Here is a 17000-nt window from a genome sequence, read left to right on the forward strand (position 1 = left end):
CACACATCTCCATGTTCTGCTGGGCCAGGGTCTCCAAGGCAGCCATTCTCCTTCCCATGGAGACCTCCATATGCGCACATGTGGGCACCACTTCATCAGAGAGCAGGCGCATCCACTCCTCAAACTCACGTGCCACTTTGCCGAGGGCTTCCAACAGCTCTGTGTGATGTTCCCCCGACTCCTGCTGTCTCTCCAGGATGAGTTGGAAGGCCAAATCTAGAGGCTCATCATCGGATTCGGACCTCACAGATTCCTAGTCCCCAGCAGTGTTGGGGAGCTCGGCTGAACCTGCCTCCTGGTGCTGTGGACACGTGTCTGTGCGATGGCCACCATATTGTGAACTCAAGCCTGCTCTAGATCTAGGTCCCACTGAGATGCGTGTCTCTGGCTGTGAAGGGTCTTCCAGGCTGCTCATTTCCAGCTCTTCAATGGAGGAGGTGTCCTCTTGGCTGGAGGTGAGGACATGGATGGAGCTGAGGGACTGGCTGGCTGAGGGTGTCGGTCGCTTGGCAGAGCTCCCTGTGAACCAAAGTAGAGGCAATGAGTGCATGGCAGCAGAGTCAAAGCAGGAGAGGGAGTACCCACATTTGCGCTGAGAGAGGGATGATGCGGTGCAGAATCCTCACGAGGGTGTTCATCGCCGACCTCACCGTCACCACAGGCATGGTCCATGACCTCGCCAGTCAGTGCAATGCCACGCTACTCAAAGTGAGTGAGGGGCCTAATGTGAGCCACTCCACCCCCGGTCTGGGTCCTCTCGCTGCTGTTGTGAGCCAGCTTCTCCTGCATGGAAACAGATGGAGAGGGTGTGAGCAGGACACATGGCACATAGCAAGTTTGTGTGGTGAGCAGAGCCTGGTGCAGACAGGATGAGGACGCGAGCTCCAGAGGATATGAGCCTGATGGAGATTTGAGGGTGTGTGTGAGAGTTAGTGGTGTTGTCCCTTCAGATGTGACATCCATGTGGATGTGTGATGGGTTTGTGAGTGTGTGTGGGTTGAGAGTGATGAGAAGAGTGACTTACCTTGGCGGAACAGATGAGACCATTCATCCTGTTGTGGCACTGGGTGGTTGCCCACTTTTGCAGGGCATTGGTGCTGACCACAACTGCCACCACCTCACATGCTGGATTGGTGATGCCGTTGCCCCTCCTGAGGCCAGAGCGAGAATAGAGGGCATCACAGTGCGCAACCACGGCATCCACAAGGTGCTTGAGGGGAGCATCATTAAACTGTGGAGCTGCAGTGTTTTTGCCTTTCAAGGCCATCCTGTCTTCCATGTAGCAGCCCTGGGCTGGGAACACTGAGAGGTATGAAAGTGGCTGCACCTTAAATGTGGCACCCGGCATGTTGAAGTGGCGAGGTGATGGTGTGGTGGACAAATGAGAGCCCGCCCGCCATGGAAATGGTGTGGTTCCCAGGAATGCATAACTAATGCGGCGTGTTTGGGACGATACGGTGTGAGAAGCCGCCATTGCGGCAGGTAAAATGTCATATTTCCCACCCCCTACAGCACCTAAGGCGACCATCGAGAAGGGACACAAGTCCGATTGCCGTGAAAACAGAGGAGTACTGTCTTCCAGAGGGACGATCATCACAAGGATCCTCCTCAATCGCCTGCTTCCAGCAGCCAAAGAATTACTTCCAGAGTCACAGTGCTGTTTCGTCCACCAAAGGACATGATCTACACTGCACCTCAAATCCAAGAAAAATGCAAGGAACAGCAACAACCCTTGTACATGGCCCTTCCTGACCTCACAAAAACCACTGACCCTGTCAGTTTTGATACTTATGGAGCTTCCTCCTCAAATTTTGCTGCCCTCAGAAATTTGTTGCCATTCTCTGCCTATTGACATGAAGATGTGATCCTCACTGACGGAACTGCTGCAAACCCTATCTCAGTGAAGACTGGGGTCAAACAAGGCTCTGTCAGCACACCAACTACCTCCTGCATTTTCCTCACTGAAACACTGCACCTCACCTCCAGCCAATTACCCACATGTGTGGAGATAACCTACAGAACAGACAGGAACCTGGTCAGCCTACACCACCTTCAGACCAAAACCAAAACCACTCCAAGCTCAGTCATTGAGCTTCAGTGTGCAGGTGATGCTTGTGAGTGCACTCACTCAGAAACTGAACTCAAGGTCATTGTCAACTCCTTCTCCAAGAAAATGGGCCATTCACTAACTCCCTGGAAAACTAAGGTGCTGTCCGAACCAGCTCCCACAGCACAGCACATCCCCCATTGATTAAGATCAACAGCGAGATCCTGGAAAATGTGGACCATTTTTCAAATCTTGTGAGCCTCCTCTCAACGAAGGCAGATACAGGCAACAAAATTCATCATCACCACCAATGTTCCAGCTCAGTGTTTGGCCGACTGAGGTAAAGAGCATTTGAGGGACAGGATCTCAAGCCCAAGACTAAGGTCATGATTTACCAGGCAGCACTGATCCCCGAGCTCATGTGTGATTTGGAAACATGGACAATCTACAACAGGCACCTAAAAGTATTGGATAGTTATCACTTCTCTCCATCATAACATCGGAATTTGGGGATGTTCGCTGATGATTGCACATTGTTCAGCACCATCCGCAATTCCCCAGGTTCTGAAGCATTCTGTGTCCATGTGCAGCAACTTTAAGGTTTGGGATAATAAGAAGTGATATCACGCCACACAAGTCCCAGGCAATGGCTGCCTCCCACAAGAGAGGATCAAACCATCTCCGGCTGACGCTCAATGGCATTACCATCACTGAATCTGCCATTGTCAATATCCTGGGCATTACCATTGATCAGAAACTGAACTGGACTAGCCATATAAATACTGTAGCTACAAGAGCAGGTCAGAAGCTAGGAATTCTGCAGCGAGTATCTCATCTCCTGACTTCCCAAATCCTGCGAACCATCTACAAGTGACAAGTAAGGAGAGTGATGAAATACTCGCACTTTACCTGGATGAGTGCAGCTCCAAAAACATTCAAGAAGTTTGACACCATCCAGCACTTAGCAGCCTGCTTGATTGGCATCCTATTCACACCTTAAACATTCACTCCCTCCACCACCGACGCACAGTGGCAGCAGTGTGTACTATCTGTAAGATGCACTGCAGCAACTCAGCAAGGCTCCATCAGCACGCTCCAAACCTCTGACCTCTACCACCTAGAAGGACAAAGGGTTAGATGCATGGGAACACCACCCAACTTCAACTTTCTCTCCAAGCCACACACCATCCTGACTGGTTCTATTACTGTTGCTGGGTCAAAATCCTGGAACTCCCCATGTGGAGTGTACACCACATGGACTGCAGTGGCTCAAGAAGGTGGCTCAACACCACCTTCTCAAGGGAAATTAGGAATGGGCAATAAATGCTGGCTGAGACACCCACTTCCGGTGATAGAATAATTTTTTTGAAAAAACAGTGCCTTTGGAAAACCCTTCAAATTTGGTGGCAGCAAAGCTGATTGAGCAGTAGTGTCCTCTCCTCAGCCAACATGCCCAGCATCGAGGTGCTAATCACTCAAAACCAGCCCTACTGGGTGGGACATGTCATGGTCTGCAGGGTCACCCTCGCTAACTCATGGCAGTCCCTGGCTTGTGACTAACCAAAATGGAGAAGGTTCATTAAGGAAGGCACAGAGCATCTTGAGATAATTCGTTGGGACCGTGCAGAGGTGAAGACGGGGCATTGAAGGGAACGCACAAACCCGCAAACAATCCATTTACCCAACCCTTCAAGCGCCACCTGCCCCATAAGTTACAGAGTCTGCAGATTGTGCAGATCAGCAATCTCAGATCCCACTGAACCGGTGTAGAAGCAAGTCATCCTCAATGCCAAGGGACTGCCTCAAAAAACAAGACTCTGCTCTGGGCTAGGGACAGGACAAGTATTGTCAGGGTTTCTTGCCTTTGACCAGAAAGGTGCTCAAAAAGGTGGAAAAAATGGTGAGAATCTGTGACATGGAGCAGAAAGGCGGAGAGGGAGACAACCCACTGTAAAATAATTGGAGGTTGGGGGAAGCAGCATTCGCTTCACCTACCCGTGCCCCAGAGTTTACATGAATGGGATAAGATGAGGCTCAGCCATGATGGTCTTCACAGCCAAGTGCATCCTGAGCTACAGAGCTGAATTTTCCATGCCCGCTGGTGTTGGGCGTGTTTGGTGGCGTGAGCAGACAATATGGCAAGAAGGCCAAAAATCGGTTTCACGATGTCGTGAAACCAGTTTGTGATCATCCACTCAGCCCACCAATGGCAGGACACGTCTCCCACCATCAGATGTCAGGAACCCCATTGTAATACACCTGCATATCATTATAAGGCTAGCCCGCCGGACTCACCCCCTCCCAGTCCCCCCTCTACCCCCCCATGCTCGATTGTCTGCCCACGGTGTGCAATCAACTGACGTGTTTCACAACAGCTTATAAAAGGCATGCATTTGGCTGGCTGCACTTTGAGGGGAACTGTGAGTACACAGTAACGTTGTGGAGCACTCGCGAGGGATGCCTTTTGGATTTCAAACTTGAGGCACGTTGTTGGGGGGGTGGCGAAGGCTGCCCGATGGTTCAAGCGACTTTGGTGGGGAGTGGCATTAGGGGCACAATGTATAAAGCAACCATTCTTCTGCAGCTGAGACAGTTCAGGAACAGCCACATTGACATGCTTGGAGTTGGGCTTCCAGATTATCTACCCACTCAAGCAACGCAGAGGCATGAAAGTGCCACCAAGTGCTCCAGAGCTTGTCACCCCTCCTGCACAGACTGCAAACTAATGAGTGTTTTAGTGGACTGCAGAACAATTGGACGACTGCCCACATCGTACAATCTCCGTGCTAAAGCTGGCCATGGAGCAGTCACTGGTGGAGGCGCTCACAGCCCCTTACAATGTTATCTTTCAGGATTGGACCAGTCTCCCCCATGGTTCGAGCTAACAGTGCAGCCTTGCAAGGTGGGTTAGGAGAATGCCTGCGCCTGAGGCATGCAGTCCAATAGGCAAAGCTGCCGCCAATCAGTCGGATGGAGTGGGGCAGAGGGAGGTGGGGTTTCGGACAGCCATGCAGCGCACTAAACTCTGGGCATCCAAGTGGTGGCCAGTGCTCTCCGGAATGTGTTAAGGGGCCTTCAGACTTAACCAAGGCAGGTTCTTAGTACACCCATGCCAACCCCACGTGTCTCTCTCTTTTCCCCTGCAGGAGGAATACATCAGGAGCATGGAGCCTGGTGACCCAGCTGTATGCCCCTTTGCTTACAGAGAGTAGAGATGTTGGAGAAGTGAGCGACTGAGGCTCCTGGCTGTGCAGAGGGAGGAGCAGCACCTTCTGGAAGAAGGGGCAGCTGGGTCTCCCACACATGCAGCCGAAGAGCCACAGTGAGCCATTGCTGGTTGGCACTTAGCTAGACCCAGGACATTTCAGACCTGAGAAGCAGTATCACCGAAGACTGTGAATGTCCTGGGAACTGGTCTGTCACATCTGTCACCTGCTGCAGGATTTAATGCCATAGGGATGTGGATGGCATCCACTGCAAAGGCCTTGAACGTGACCGAGGCGCTCAATTTCTATATGAGTTGCTCCTTTCAGGGCTCCACGGTGACCTCTGTGGGATCTTGCAAGCCTCCACCCACAGATGTATCCATTAGGTCATGCATGCCATCTTCATAAGGGCACACAACTTTGTGTGTTTTGCCCGGGACCAGGACAGCCAGGATGCAAGAGTGGTTGGATTTTCCCAGATCTTGGGTTTCCCACAGGTTCAGGGTGCTATCAACTGCACTCACTCAGAGTTCCGTCACAACATGTGGTCAACTATGTCAACCGCAAGGGATTCCATTCACTGAATATGCAGCTGGTATGTGACTACCACAAACACATCCTGCAGGTGTGTGCACGGTTTCCAGAGTGACGGTATTATGAGGCTCATACTGCAGCTTGCAACTTGATGAAGCAAACCATCAGGATGCTGAAAATGCGGTTCTGGTGCTTGGGCTGGTCTGGTGGTCCCTGCAATGTAGCCCACAGTGGGTGTCACACATTGTCGTTGCTTGCTGCGCCCTTTGCAACCTGGCGCTGCAATGGGGAGAGGAGCTGCCTGAGGAGACAGTGGAGCTGGAGGTCCTGCCAGAATAGGCAGGCATGCTCAGGAGCCCTCAAAGCTGCTAGATTTGTGAAAGATGATGATGACATGCAATGAGGAGACACCACAGATTCTCACATTGCATCTATGAATGTTTGACTCCAGTCTGGCTTATCGCAGAGCACACACTCTCTGTAAGAACGCTCCTGTCATGGAGATGCACTGGAGGCCCTAATATTCTCTCGGCTGCAGGAGGATGTTGATGACATACAGTGGGGACACTCTATAGATCTTCACATAGCCTCTGAGAATGTTTGACTCCTGTCTGGTTGAGGGCAGCTTGCTTGCGTTCTGTGATCAGGGTCATATCATAGAGACACAGCCATGAAACTTAAGAAGTATATGATCCTTTGTCCACCTTCAGCACCAGAGCCCTTCAGAAGCACAGCAGCAGTGGTCACAGATGTTGAAGAGATGGGGGCCAGCCCCACCTTAAAGAGCACACAGAGAGAATGATGGGACTCTGTGACACCTGCCCACTACATTCTGGCAGCAATGACAAACACCGTCAAGGTGCAGGCATCACTAATGTGTCCAGGGAGCATGAGGCCAAATCATCACTTTGGTCTGAAGGCTGCACAAACAATGGGAAGAGGCCCTGGGCTGAGACACCTGCCTTTATCTTGTGCAGAAAGGTTTCACACCTGAGTGACACAAAAACTGCTCATCAGAATAAGGATCCATAGGCAGGGAGACATTCTTGGGCATTTATTGACAATAGTGAACAGTACGTACAAATGATTAACACCTGTGGCCAGGCTGTGCAACTGTGCTACACCCTGTCTGTGATGACCTTGACCGGCATCCTCTGGCAGGCCCAAGCCTGCTTTCAGGGTCCTGCTGTGTGGCAGTGGCACCCTCCTCGAGCTGTGGAGCTGGAGCTGCTGAGGTCACAGGAAGAGGGGAGTCGGATGGGCCGGACATTCCCGGACCCACCTGGGTGGATGGCCCCGGGGTGTGCACCTGCTGTTCCTCCTCCCTTTGGGTGCCCAAGGTCTCCTCGCTGACTCCTTGAGGAGAAGGTGTATCTGGAGTGAGATTGAGACACCCTGCACCCCTGTCACATAGTCGGAGACCAACTATGGCAGCAGCGATGGAGTTCAGCCTGTGCAGCAGTTCAGCAATGACATCCTGGACCAAGGTTCCCATGGCAGCCACCATCCTACCAGTGTTGACCTCGGTGCATTGGAATGCCGGCACTATCACCTCAGCCTGAAGGCAGACGGTCTCCTCCATCATGCCTCACAATCTGAGGAGTGCAGCGGACATCCTGTCCTGATCTTCCTGAACTTGCCTTTGCAGCTCCAGCAACTGTGAAGTGACCGAGTCCAGATGCTCGTCAACTGACTCAGACTCAGCAAATTTCTGGCCTCCAGCAGTTCTCTGAATGCCGGACACCTGGGAAGTCCCTGCTACCACCTGCTGTGGATCTGACAGTGCGATGTGCTCACCAGATTGTGATCCTGAGGCTACTCTAAAGCTAGGTCCCACCGAGGTGTGTGTCTCTGCGCTGCTGGAGGGTGTGGGTGAGCGCTTGATGGGACTTCAAGAAGGACGCTGCCAGATCCCTCTTCAGAAGTTACTTCTGGGGCTTATTTGGAGGCCCTGGGTCGTGGGCTCCATCAGCTGTTTGACAGGTATTCTTGCAAAAGCAAGGAGAGATAATTAGTGCAAGGCTGTGGCCTGTGAAACAAGACACATCACTCACAGCATTGTTGCCTGGTGGATGTTGCACTGCTGGATCCTCACTTGATAGTGCACCACTGACCTCACCCTCAGCACAGGAACAGGCCAGATTGTCACCAGCCAGCTGGATGGCTCTGTTTTCAAAGTCTGTGAGGACCTTGATTCCAGGCATTCCTCCACCAGTCTGCAACTTCTCCCTCTTGTTGTGTGCCAGTTTGTCCTGCATCTATAGAGGTGGAGAGAGTGTAAGTAAGATGCCTGCCAGGCCAAATGATAAGTATGCCTGGCCTGTGTGGGTGTTGAGTGGTCCCATGGATGGGATGAGGACAATGAAGAGAGAAGGTGAACGTTGATGTCCCTTGAACTGGCAGTGACTGTGGGCCCTGTGGACGTGTGATGGGTTTGTGAGTGTGTGAGTTGAAAGTGATGAGAAAAGTGAGTTACCCTGGACAGAACGGAAGAGATCATTCATCCTCTTGTGGCAGTGGGTGGCTGTCCTCTTCTGTAGGGCATTGGCGCTGACCACTGCTGCCTCCCAAACCAGATTAGTGAGGTTGCTGCCCATCCTTCAGCCAGGGCGTGGGTGGAGGACATCACAGTAGCCCTTCACTGTGTGAAGAGGGGTTACACAGACTCGATACATTAACTCTGTTTCTCATTCCACAGATGCTATCAGACCCACCGAGTTTTTCCAGCATTTTCTGTTTTTATAAGGGATAAAGAAATGTAGAAGAAAAATGTCCTTGGGAGTGGGGGGTTGTGGTGGAGAGATTCTGACTAATTTACAGAGAGCTAACTGCAAAAAATACGGAAAAATGAATATGTATAAACTGACTAAAGCTTAAAGAATGAAGAGCAATGACAGTCACATTAGCTTAGCTCCAATGAATAATGAGCTGTTTAATGTACCTTCAACACTTAAATGAACAATTAATGGATTAGCATTTGCAAAGGTTACATTTATTTTTCATTGAGGAATGCACTGTGATTATCATGGAATTATATAATGAATCATTGAAACTTACAAAACAAATGGCCCATTGCACCTATGCTGGGCCTTTGAAAGAGTATGCCCATCCTTTTTTGTTCATACCTCCATAATTCCTCATCCCTGTGTACCTGTCCAACTCCAAATTATTTACGGAATCTGCTTTGACCATCTTTTCAGGCAGAATGTTCAAAAGAAAACTAAAATAATGGACTTGAATTAAACCTTTGTTTCACCCCTTATTTCACCTCTTTTCTATTTTTCCTTAGTTCTGCTGAAGAGTGATGCAGACTCGAAACGTTAACTGTCTTCCTCTCCGCAGATGCTGCCAGACCTGCTGAGTTTTTCTACGTATTTTTGTTTTTGTTTCGGATTTCCAGCACCCACAGTTTTTTGCTTTTATATTGAATTAAACCTTTTCTTGTTTGGTAAGAGACACAGCTGTCAGCTGGAGCAACAGCAAGGATGCATATTGTCCAGGATGCTTCGAGAGAGAAATGTACCTTTAGTCAGACAAAATGGAGCCTTCATAGGATTATACCTGAAGTAACTGGTATGAAAAATTAAGTGCAGGGGTAAGAAAGTCAGGCTTGAAAACCTATGGGAGATTCTTTGATGTTTAATAACTAAACAGCAGGAAAGAAAATTCATATAAGGCAGCTCAGTCGACAAAGTTTGTCAGGAAAGCCACGGCTGACAGCAGAACAAGGCGACATGGGAAATGGAAACATTCATTTTCTTCCCAAAACAAAGAATCTGACCAATTCTTTATCCTGAGTTGGGCTCGTTAGAGAAAAGGTTGGATAAAAAGTTCCAACTTTCTGGTACAAAAACTGTCACATATGAAATTAAATTCTTTAAAGCAAGAAAATAACTGCAGTCTCTCACTTGATTTTTTTTCTTGCCATTTTGCATTCTGAGCAAGAGAGAAAAGTAACCCTATGGTTCACACTCGTTTGAGACCCATCAGGATCACTGAAGGCGTTCTCAGAGAGTGCATTTAATATATGACATTATCCAGTTAACTATATCCTCAGGACAGCAGGGGGCCTCTACTCACATTTGGACTGGCAAAACAAAACTGTAGATCCAGGAAAATGTAACTAAATACCAGTAACAGCAGAAGCTTGCATTTAGATAGTGCCTTTAATGTAGTATAATGTTATAAGATCCTCTGCAAGAGCATATTCAAACAAAAATTGACACCAAGCCAAAGAAAGAGATATTAGGACAGGTGACACCTAAAGCTTGGCTCCAGAGGTCAGTTCAGTTGTAAGGAGAATCTTCAAGAAGGAAAGAGAGTTGGAGGGGTGAAGAGGGAAGAATCCCAGAGCATAGGACCTACATGGCTGAATGCATGGCCATCGGTGGTGGGGTAAAGAAAGTGGAGGTAACACAAGAGGCGAGACTTGGAAGAACATAGGAACATAGCGCTTAGGAGCTGGAGGAGATCATTCAGTCCTTCGAGCCTGCTCTGTCATTCAGTTAGATCATGGCTGATCTGGTTGTGTCTCAACTTCATTATGCCGTCAGCCCTCCATAACCCTTGACTCCCTTCTCTATCAAAAATCTGTCTCACCCTGCCTTGCACACTTTCAATGACCCAACCTCCACTGTTTTCTGGGGGAAGAGAATCCCACATAATAACAACCCTTCAAGAGAAAAAAGTTCTCATCTCCATCTTAAACGACGGACTTCTTATTCTTAAACTGTGTCCCCTAATTTTAATCTTTCCTACAAGTGGAAATATCCTTGCAGTATCTACCCTATCAAATCCCCTCAGGATCTTATATGTTTCAATAAGATCACTTCCCATTCTTCGAAATTTCAATGGGTATAGGCCCAACCTGCCCAACCTTTCTTTTAAGCCCCTCACCCCAGGAATGAGTCAAGTGAACCTCCTCTGAACTGTTTCTAAAGCAATTATATACTTTTTCAAAGAATTCTCCAAGGATTGTAAAGTTGGCTGAGTTTTTAGTGATAAGGAGAAGAGAGGGCAGGAAGTTGAATATGTAAAATGGAATTTTAATGTTGAAGTGGTTAGCAGACTGACCAACTGTCCCATATTTTAAGGGATTGTCCCTTATTTTGACTATTTGTCCTGCGTTCCTTAAGGGCCTTTTGTTCCATATTTTGAGGACAGCCTGTGGGAGATTGATCCTGGGAGTCTCCAGGTCGAGTTTGTGTGATTAGAGCGGGTCTGCAAGTGAGTGAATTGATCAGCAGACAGGTGGAAATGTTCTGATTCAGCAAGATAAGCTGAAAGTTTTAGCTGATTTTAAACACCTCTCCCAATGATTATGGTCTCAAGAAACCCCTCCCCTCTCATTTTGAAAGCCCCCATCCATATTCTACTGTCAAAGTGTCCCCTTTTATAAGAGTTGGTCATCCTGGTGTCTGGGGACTGGGAGCCAAGTGAGTCAGCAAGCACAGGGGTGCTGGGTGAAAGGTGGTGATGAACTACTGATGTTTAGAGTAAACATTAATATTAATATAGAAGACCCAATCAAGGGCTTGATCTGTAGGGGTTTTGGGTAGTATTAATAGGGCTATATATGTGACCATGGGTAAAGATCTTCTGCTCCATCCAGCATGTACCACTCATGAAACAGAAGATATTGAAGCTGTGTCAGTCTCTGCACACAACAATTTAAATTTACACAGCACTATTAACGTAGTAAAATGTCCCCAAGTGCTTCACAGGAGCCCTGTCAAATAAATTCCAACTCTAAGCCGCACAAGGAGATATTAGGACAGGTAACCACAAGCATGGTTAAAGATGCAAGTTTTACAGAATGTCTTAAGAGAGACGAAGGGACAGAGAGGCTTAGGGAAAGAATTCCAGAGTTAAGAGCCTAAGCAGCTGAAGGAATGGTGGACCCATGAAAATCGGGGATGGATAAGAATGCCAAAATTGGAGAAGTGTAGGGATCTTGGATAGCTGTAGGGCTGGTGAAGGTAACAGAGATAGGGAGAGGCAAGGACGTGGAGAGGCTTGAACACAAGAACGAGAATTTTAACATCGAGCCATGATCAGAATTTGAAATTAGATTAAATTCATGAGAAATGTAGAGGGACTGTAGTTTTTATTATTTAATGTGGATATTTAATAGACACTTTTATCTCAATAGCTCCTTAAGAGATTCAAACATTGCAGTTATAACTGTAAGCAACATTGAACAGGAATAGTTCTTATGCTATAAATCGGAAGGAGAGCCATGTTATCTTTAAGACATGTTGCAAATCTCGTTAATCAGTGATCAACTGCAATCTGAGGGAACATAAAATAATGTGCCCTGTTCATGAACAATGTAATTGTGCTGTGACCACCATTAACTAGCAATATCTCGATGCACAAAATATACACAAGACATGAGTGTAAAAGTATTGCAACATCATGATTAGGGGCGCATCTGTCTGTCGAGCACTTTTACTGGGCAAGTTTGGACCAGAATAGGTGCCAATGCCCAATAGAGTTTTTGTACATATGAGCATAAAAATGTATATGAGCTAAATCTTCATCGGCTGCCAGGCTAAAATAATGAACAACTGAAAAATGATATGCAATGGCTTGCTCCATCCATCCCCCCTAAAATCTGCAGGCTTTAGGATCCCAAATTTGACATTGTCCAACTATTAACTCTTGAGTTACTTCACCTTCTCTTCTACTCAACCTTTGCGCTCTCTTCCACTATGGATCTGCACTCTTCCACATCCCCTCATCATTAAACAGGAACATTTCTAATTAGAAATAAAAGCAGAAAATGCTGGAAAAAAATACTCAGCAGGTCTGGCAGCATCTGTAGAGAGAGAAGCAGAGTTAATGTTTCGAGTCCGTATGACTCTTCTTCAGAGCACCTTTATAATTAGACTTGAATGTGCTCACATGGGAATTATGTAAATAGGAAAGCTAATTACATATGAAACAGTCTAATACTTACAAGACAACAGTAGGACATGACAGTATTTACATTGCAGAGACCAAAGGGACCTGTTGTGCATGTTTCAAATAAGCAAGACGTTTGGATTGAAGATAAATGTAGAACTGCAAAAGGCACCTAGAGCAACATCCATGATGAGTGATTCCCATCAAATACTAAACCTAATCATGGTGTGGCTATTTCACAATTTATTTACCCACTTCTATCTTCTTACCTAGATTTTTAGGCCTATTTCAGAACAATAAAAAGAATGAAAACGGAAGGCTAGTATTTTTCTTGATCTCAGGACATCCCACGTAGTGTCCTCATTGACTGAGAGTTGCTAATCAGGGTTTATGCCATGATATCAGTATAGGGAGAGGCAAAAGAGGCAGGCTCAAGGTGAACCAGTGCTGTTGATGTTATCCTGCATCACACACTAACCGCCTAGAAACTGAGCTAATAAGCTCCTTGACAGGCTTTATAGCTCATTAAATACTTTCTTGAAGTGCAATCAACATTGTGATGGAGGAAGCATGGCAGCCAATGTGTGCACAGTAAGATCCCATAAACTGTGGTGTGATAGTGGCCAGATTATCTGTTTTAGTGATGTTGGCTGAGGGATAAATATTGACCAGGGCACCAGGGAAAATGCCATTGATATTTTTCAAAATAACTCCATCCATGACCACCTGAGAGGAAAGATGGGGCCTTGGTTTAACACATCATCTGAAAGACAGCGTTTCCAAAAGTTCAGCATTCCATCAGTGTAGTACGAGTATCAGCCTAGATAGTGTGCTTAAGTCTCTGGAGTGAGGCATTCTTACACCTTCTGACTCTGATACTTGAGTGTGGCCACTAAAATCATTACTTCACACAGGGACAGTTTATTTCAGATTTCATATTTAGCTTAATAGTTGCGTGTGGTTGTAACTCCCATTGGGTTTCTTCCATTTTCCCACTGATTCTTGTTCCCAAGGCAGCAGTAGCCATTTGTTCTGCCTGAGCCACAGCTGGGTATCCTGTGAAGCTCTTTGAGAATGTGAGTGCAATAATGTCAAGCCTGCCCTCATCTGTATTTCAAATCATAGATAGTAACCAGGGGAAGGATCCCAGCTGATTGTTGTCACCTCCTCAGCCCCATCTGGTGTCCTGAATGAGATTAAAGTTCTGGGCTCAAGTCCCATGCCAGGGCTTGAGCACTACAATCAAGGCTGACACTCCAGTGCAGAACTGAGGGAGTGTTGCACTGTCAAAGGTGCTGTCTTTTGCTTGAGACATTAAACCAAGGTCCATCCCCCTTTATGGATGGGTGTAAAAAATCCCACGGCACTATTTCGAAGAACAGCAGGGGAGTTATTCCCAGTGTTTTGGACAATATTTATCCCTCAATCAACATCAGAAAAATAGGTTATCTGGTCATTATCACATTGCTGTTTGTGGGAACTTGCTGAGCAGAAACCAGCTGCAAAGTTTTCTACAACAGTGACTATACCTTAAAGGCATTTCATTGGCTGTAAAGTGCTTTGAGAAATTTGGTGGTTTCAAAAAGTACTATCCAAACGCAAGTCTTTCTTTCTTTAAGTAATTTAACACGGGGTGTATGTTTAAATTGGGATTATTTGAGTCTGTATGGTTCAATATTACATAAATTTGTGCTTTAACCCGAAGCCCTTAATTGAGTTCTAATCCCAGTGTTTGGATTATGTGAAAAAAGGGGAACATTAACTGTAACTGCAAGTTGTAAACTTTGGGTGGTGTGGTCACTGATTCTAAATCTTACCGTTAACAATTCAATTAAAAATATCTTCACATATTAAAATAAAGACACTATTTAAACTTGTTTCAAGAACAGATGTTAATTTACCAGGGCTAACAACAGTATGGATGGACTGGACAGGCTGAAGTTCCACCCACAATGTTCACCAACAGCACCCCCCACCCCCCCACCACCCCCACCCCCCCAACCCCAACCCCACCACCCCCATGCCCCCACTCCCACCCCCACCAACCTAACTGATCCGGCAGGGTTGGGTTAGAGGTGTGTTTACAAAATATCATTTATATATTTTTTAAAAACCTCAAGACTGATAGCTATACACATAATTCTCCATTTTGATTTTTTAAACAAACCTCTTGGAAAGTATTCTCCTCCCTGGCTGAACTCTAACAAAAATAGATGAACAAGATTATTACATGGGACTAACATCCCAGCACCTCTCTTTGTCTCTTTCCCCAATGTTAAATCAGTTTGCAAAAATTAGACAATGTTAAATAAATTATTTGTTATGGACTGTACAATCCATATTAAAGGGCTCTCAATACAATCCAATGCAGCCAATGCTCCAGCTCATGCCCTCTCTTACACACGCAGAGCTGAGCACGCATTCAGCAGTAAGAAGGATCCCACCCCCACCTCCACTAGTGCTATTGAAAGGGATCATCATTGCTTTCAGGTTCATTGCTGATTAACATCTACTGGTAGCTTCTGAGCTAGGAGGAGTGATCGGTGATTTGTGCCACTGTTTGGAGTCGCTGAATGGTGTGCTCACTGAAATCTTCCACCAGTTGCAGCCCCACAGCAGAGGGAGGACGGCATTGCCAGTGATCGTAAACTCACTGAGGTTTTATGTGTTGGGCTTCTTCCAAGCTGAAGAGGGAGATATTTGCAACATCCCCCAGTTTTCCATCAATAGTTGCATAAGGGATGTCTCTGAGGCTTTGTCTTCTGAGAGAGATGAACCCATTTCATTCTCTCTTGGCAGAGAGAAGCAGGCAGAGTAAGCACATGGCTTCATCAGGACAGCAGACTTCAGAGATAAAAACAAAAAAACTGCGGATGCTGGAAATCCAAAACAAAAACAGATTTACCTGGAAAAACTCAGCAGGTCTGGCAGCATCGGCGGAGAAGAAAAGAGTTGACGTTTCGAGTCCTCATGACCCTTCGACAGAACTTGAGTTCGAGTCCAAGAAAGAGTTGAAATATAAGTTGGTTTAAGGTGTGTGTGTGGGGGGCGGAGAGATAGAGAGACAGAGAGGTGGGGGGGGGGTGTTGTTGTAGGGACAAACAAGCAGTGATAGAAGCAGATCATCAAAAGATGTCAACAACAATAGTACAATAGAACACATAGGTGTTAAAGTTAAAGTTGGTGATATTATCTAAACGAATGTGCTAATTAAGAATGGATGGTAGGGCACTCAAGGTATAGCTCTAGTGGGGTTTTTTTTTTATATAATGGAAATAGGTGGGAAAAGGAAAATCTTTATAATTTATTGGAAAAAAAAGGAAGGGGGAAACAGAAAGGGGGTGGGGATGGAATGGCTTGATGTTCAGTGTTGGGGTCATGGTCCAGGGAGAGGTAGGAGGAAGTGTCTGCGAGTTGACGCTCAGCCTCCGCGAGGTAGAGGTCAGTGTACTGACCTCATCTCCTCTGGGGATCTCCCTCCCACAGCTTCCAACCTGATAGTCCCCCAACCTCGGACGGCCCGCTTCTACCTCCTACCCAAAATCCATAAACAGAACGGCCCCGGTAGACCGATCGTCTCAGCTTTCTCCTGCCCCACAGAACTCATTTCTCGTTATCTTGACTCCCTTCTCTCTCCCCTTGTTCAGTCCCTTCCCACCTACATCCGTGATTCCTCTGACACCTTACGTCACATCAACAATTTCCAGTTCCCTGGCCCCAAACGCTTCGTCTTCACCATGGACGTCCAATCCCTCTATACCTCCATCCCCCACCAGGATGGTCTGAGGGCCCTTAGCTTCTTCCTTGAACAGAGGCCCGAACAATCCCTAACCACCACTACTCTCCTCCGTCTGGCTGAACTTGTTCTCACGCTGAACAATTTCTCCTTCAACTCCTCTCACTTCCTCCAAATAAAAGGTGTGGCTATGGGTACCCGCATGGGCCCCAGCTATGCCTGTCTCTTTATGGGGTATGTGGAACATTCCTTGTTGCAGTCCTACTCCGGCCCCCTTCCACAACTCTTTCTCCGGTACATCGATGATTACTTCGGTGCCGCTTCATGCTCTCGTCGGGACTTGGAAAAATTTATTAATTTTGCTTCCAATCTCCACCCCTCCATCATTTTCACGTGGTCCATCTCTGACACTTCCCTTCCCTTCCTTGACCTCTCTGTCTCAATCTCTGGTGATAGACTGTCCACCAATATCCATTAAAAAACCCACCGACTCCCACAGCTATCTCGACTACAGCTCCTCACACCCCGCTTCCTGTAAGGACTCCATCCCATTCTTTCAGTTCCTTCGCCT

This window comes from Carcharodon carcharias, chromosome 22 (genome assembly GCF_017639515.1).
Source record: "Carcharodon carcharias isolate sCarCar2 chromosome 22, sCarCar2.pri, whole genome shotgun sequence".
In the NCBI taxonomy this organism is placed as follows: Eukaryota; Metazoa; Chordata; class Chondrichthyes; order Lamniformes; family Lamnidae; genus Carcharodon; species Carcharodon carcharias.